Raw genomic sequence first — 6,000 nt, forward strand, 5'->3', positions numbered from 1 at the left:
TGCTTTACACAAGGAGGTATCTCACTGAATCTGGCCTTGCCTCACCCCACTTCTCCAGGGATAAGAAATCTGTAAAATTCAACTTAATATCAATCTGTGGTGTTATAGTTCCTTCACTTGGGCATTAGGATTCTGATGGATCCATCTAATTTTGGTGATTACTTGAATAGAGAATGCTAGTTAAATAAAGAGCCCTCTTATTAAAGAACATTCTTATTAAAATTCAATAAAAGACTACAAGAAGGTTGTGAATTTAAGATAAAATGTCTTCTGTTGTCTAGTGGAGAAATTACAAACAGAGCGCAGTTGTTTCTGAAATCTTAATCTCCCTATCTTCAACCAAATATTGGTTCTTCTTGTAAGGGTCCATGTTTCCCTCTACTGGAGAGCAAAAATAAAATAAAATAAAATGGAAAAAAAAAAAAAAACGCACTATGTGGAATTTATTTGGAAGTTTCAATTTTTCACTGAAGAAAAGCAAAATGAAATAGTTTTAAGAGAAAGCCTTTTTTCCAAAAATTTTCATGGGAAATGTTTACTTCTTTCATGTAGGTCCTTCAGGAGCTGATGGCACTGCCAGTTTGCAGTTCCCACTTCCATTTCTCATTGTGCTTTTGCAGTACTCTGTAAGGTCAGTAGCTCTCAGACCAACACTGGGCTACAGAATTGCAGGTGAAAGAAGCCACAAGGTTCCTGCATCCTTTCTTCACCAGTGTAGGTCAGTTTATGGCAGTAAAGACCATACATGAGCCGTAAACTAAAGATCATGCATAAACCCAACACACGAGTATGAAGATGCCTATCAGTTTTGGAATTGGTATTATATGAAAGATGCAGGCAGGCACAGAGGCATTTGCTCCAGAACCCTGGGGAAGACAATTGCACAGTTAAAGAGCTCACTTTCTTTCTCTTAACTTCATTACACTATCGCAGATTGGACCATTATGGGATGTAATTAGCCTCAGTTTTGCACATGATTAGTCCTGGAAAGTTTGATCCAAATAACACACTTGCAAATCAGGAGAATAATTAAATCTAAGATGTGGCTGTTGGGGAATCTTCTTTAGCTAAGCGTCAGTAGGTGAGAGTGGGCCTGATACCCACTGCCAGCCCCTGCCCTGGCTACAAGGGCAGGGTAAGAATGGGGAAGAGACCCCCCAGGCCAAAACAGCAGCACACTGTGTCCTCTACATTGTGGGTAGCTGGGACACGGTGTCGCTTCAGAGAAAAAACTTTATAAAACTGGGGCAAATGTTCGCTCTGGAAGGGAATGCTTCCCCCTGCTCTTTGCCAGAGATGTCTGCTCCCCAGAAGAGCCAAGCAATTGCTTACTACCACTGAGCCTTTTTTTTCATTATCTCAGAAATAAAGTCTCAGCCCATGAGCCAATCTCAGTAAAGCAGAACCAGATTATGAGTTAGCATTACATTATTAATGTGTCAGTCCCATCCGTTTCTCAGTTTCCATTATATTGAATCAGAGTATTACTGCTGTTGGAAGGAATCTGGTGATAAAGAAAGCCACCTCCCAAAAACCGATGAAAACGATAAAAGAAGAGGCAAATCATCATCATCCCAAAGAAAATCCACTGCCACCGGGGCCCTGAGGCAGCTGTGATTCCCGTGGGACTCAGCTGTGACTCAGAGCATGGGCTGCAGCTGATGCTCTCCCCCCGAATCACGCTCACAGCCAACAAACTACTGCTCTCTGAAAACGTGAATTTTTTTCCCCTGCAGATAATTATTTGTTTATTTCACCTCCGAATGAACCAAAGCAGAACTTGTTCCAGAGCAGCACTAGAAGAATGTATAAAGTTCAGATAAACTCTTTGTGAGATCTTTTCTTTCTTCTTCTCTCTGAGCCGAACGCTCAGCTGGCAGATGGAGATCACGGTCCTTTCTGCAGGTTCCTCCCAAGATGCAGGGCCTGTGATGCTTGCTCTCTAGTGCATGAAGACAAGACAAATAAAGTTTGGTTTCTTTCAGCTCTTCATGGTTGTTCCCTAATAATCTGCACTCTTCAAGCAGAGGGTGGGGAGCCCTTTGCTGCTATGGTAGGTGAACTGCAAGAAGTAGAGGTTCAAATTCTGGAGTTAGGATTTCATTCTCTCCCAGGCCAATTTCCTCTTGGCACCAACCACAGCCCTTGAAATCCAGGGAAGTTTTGCCTGACTAAGTAATGAGTAATGATTCCAGGAATCAACATTTGGAGATAATACCAAATTGAGTATCTTTTCTAAATTAACTTTCCTCCTAAGGTCATCTCTGCAACACTCAAGGCACGAAGTGTTATTTTCAAAATGAGTCAGTCTCTGTCTGTAAAGCCAATACAAGAAATAATGTTCATTTTTCCAATAGAAAACATAAGATTTGAGACTATTAAGCAGCACTTGTCCATACAACCACTGCATGGCTGTGCTCCTGGGGAGTGGCTGTCCAGAGTACAGCAGTAATAACCCAGCGCAGGCAGCAAAATCAATCCCCACATGTTTCAGAGGGACCCTTCCAAAGCTCTCCGGCATGTGACAGAGGGCTGCTAATGAGAGGGAGAGATCATATTCATTGCATGAGTGACAGGTGAAAGGGAAGATTAACGTTAGCATACACCTGCTCTTTGGTGCCCCAATTAAGACCTCCTACTGTCAGCAGTAACACAAGATGCAAATCAGCCAATGCCCTTCCCCCTCCTCCAGGAAGGCTGTGGCGGGATTTGGAATAAACTAGAATGAGAAAAGAAACACAAGAGCTCAAATGTCCTCCTTGCTCTGTGAATTGTTTGCTCGCTTACTACTTTTTTCCCTCCCTTGTCTTTCTTTTGCCACCCCTCACCTTTTTCTTCATGACTCAACAGCCTCATCTAGAGAGGGAATATGACCTGTTTCAGCAAGGGATGCCTGCCCTGGGGACAACCCTGGGGACAGACTGAAAAGCCGTGATTTGAATTGACAATATTTATCCCTGCTTTAAATTCATTTGAATGAACCTTGCTTAAGCCACGGGCAATAAACAGAGGAAATGGGTGGAAATATCACAGAAGGAGGTATGTGGAGTAAAAGAGGAGGGGGTTGTTCATCAGTTTATCCTGCACTAGGTCAAGGGAAATGCTTCTGTGGCAATATTTTAATGCACCATTGGCAATCTGTGCTGGAATATTGCAAATCCATGAGTAGCTCTTCTGAGTGCTTCTCCAATATGTCCATACTATCCTTTATTGCCTCCTCCTACTGTCCAATATTAATCAAATATTGCTTATCTGGTGAAACTGCTAAGGTATTGCAGACTTCTGCTCAAAAGATATTGTACCAATTGTAGTTTCAGCTTTCTTGTATCTGTTGCATTGGGAGAACAGGCTAGAAAATGCCAATTCCTTCCAAGGAATTTTTTTTTAATTACTTTCTTTTAAGAACAGATTTGCATCCATCACTCCCTGGGGGAAAAAAAATAAATGGATTTTTCAGTAAGTTAAAAATCAAGCTAACAGTAAACATTTGGGTAGGTCTTCCAGGGCCCTTGCCTCCTTCTCTCCCACCCAATGGGCAGAGGCAGACAGCCAGAGCACTCGGCCTTCCTGTCCTTCTCCCAGCTGTGCTGGCTGTTGGAAAACTTGCATCCATTTGTTATTTTTTTAATTGTTTTTTTTTTTTTTTTTGCCTTCAGGCAGAAAATAAAGTTGGCAAAAATCTTCCCATCAGGAAGCCAGGAAGTCCTGTTTAAATTTTCCCAGGGGGAGGGGGCTGCTAAGCAAAGTCAGAATTTTCCCGCAGAATATTTCGTCTTTGCGTAAAGACACATTTTTAGTAAGTCAATTTCTTGATAGCAAACATCTAGAAAGCCCCATTTCAAGGCTTCAGTGACAGAGCAGTGAACTGCCCCTTTTCACAACCCTTCTTTCTCCTTCAGCAAACTGTTAGCTTTTGACAGTGCAAATAAAAATACCTCAAACTCCTAAGTTTGTTGGCCTTTTGCACTTTCTATCTGGGGTCACTTAGCCCAGATTATCTGAAACAATTATATACACTTCGAGACCTCTAGAAGCACTGATGCCTAGGAAGAGAATAAAATTCATGATGCTCCCTAGTTCATCTATCTAGTCTTGTAATCTTTTGACAAAATCCATAGACAGGAGCTAAGTGGAAAGCAATAGCTCTGTGGCTCAGTTTCTCAAATTCCTTCTTCTACTGAAATGAGAGCTCTCAAATCCTCTTTCTCCCAGTGGTATTGTGAGAATAAATTCTTCAGTGGCACTAAAAGGCCCTCAGATATTAATGCTGAGTACTTGCAAGGGTACATAGAAAGACAGATGGTATGTGTCCTTAGCCCCCAGAAACCATTAAGTCCCACTGCTCTGCAACTGATCTGTTCTGCTAGCTCTCCTCTCCAGCTCTTTTTGCATTCAGTTTTCTTCTCTGCATGCACATTCTTTGGGGATGGAACCAGCAATCTTCCTGCCTCCAAGAAGTCATCCTGGATCGTCATCCTCTTCTGTCCTCTCCTGCCCCGAGGCTCTCCTATAGCTGCTCCATAGCTTGGCACTGTACAAAAGAGCTGAATTAGCCTCAGTACTTTTCTTAGTGGGATTTATTAAATCTCATCGTTATGAGAGCATGGAATGATATGGAGCTGGAGCACAGTGTCCACATCCAACCTGGCTAGAGCTGGGACGTGCTAGATCCCAGCCTGACCCATTTCACTCCACCCTGGAGAGCTATTGACTCCTATTAAGCTGAACTAGTGGAATGAGGAGAGTGTGGTGCCTGGGTTGGGATGAAATTGGGATGGACAGGAAATTTGTGCACAGTTATTATGCAGAGGCATGTAAAAATAAATCTGCATTTGTGTATTAAAGGATGTTAATGTGCTCAGAGTAATTTTCCATAGACTGTATTGATTGATTTCAGGCTTTGAGGGTTTAACTGCCATGTCAGTTTGCCCACTTTAATTTAGCATGTGGATGACTTATTTACAAGTGAGTTTTATCACTCAAAACCTTCCCTAATTAATGATAGACAAAAGATGTATAGAGAAAACACTCTGGGCAAGCAGATTCCCATCTTTTCTATTTTATCCTGGAAAAGCTCTTAAAACTTTTGAGCTTCAATGCATTATTTGAAAAACTGTTAAATAAATAGATATCGCAGTAGCAACAACAACGATGCCAAACTAATATATCTGCAATGGAATAGTTGGAGTAAGAATAGTTCCAGATGTAGAACAAGACAAATAAATATCACTTTGAACAGTCTTCAGCGGTGTTTTCAGTCTCATCATTTTCTACTGCTGTGATTCAGCTATTAAAGTGTACACATGCTAGGGAGGAAGTCAGATTTTACAAAAGGGAAAAAGAAGGATCAAACCTGGCTGGGATCAAGCAGGGATACAATCATTCTGCCACTGGCGCAGCCTGCAGTGCTGGGCAACACATTGGACACCTCCCTATTTCATTTGTCCATCTGTGAACTATTAAAACAATTCTCACCACAGCATCCAGGAGAAATCAATCATTTAGACTGAACTGAACCAAATAACAGTTAAATTCTTGGATGGAGGACATAATAGGAATGCGAATATTTCAGCTTGAAGTGTTATGCTGCCCTCACTGCAGGCTATAGTGGTAGTGATGTTTAAAAAAAAAGAACAAAAAACAAAACAAAACAAAACAAAACAACATTCTCTTCCTTTCAGGACTGTAACTTTCAAATGAAGGTGTGCTGCCCCAGCAACTCTGCATCTTGTCCTCCCAGCAACTGCCCAAGGAGCCAGGGCCCACATGGGGAAGAAGTCACCCCACAGCACAGTGCCCCTCCTTCTCCACGCTCCCCGTGCACTGCCATAGTCACTTGGCTGCGTTGCCTTCCAGAGACTAAGCTGAACATCCCATATCTGCCTATACCAAAGGATGCTTTCCTTTCCTGTGCACCTTCAGCTGCACAGCTTGCATCCATCCAACACAAAAATCACTGTGTGGCCCAAACACAAAGGACAGCAGCAAAGTATGGGATGG

The sequence above is a fragment of the Phasianus colchicus genome, chromosome 15, assembly GCF_987193195.1.
Source record: "Phasianus colchicus chromosome 15, bPhaCol1.hap1.1, whole genome shotgun sequence".
NCBI lineage: Eukaryota > Metazoa > Chordata > Aves > Galliformes > Phasianidae > Phasianus > Phasianus colchicus.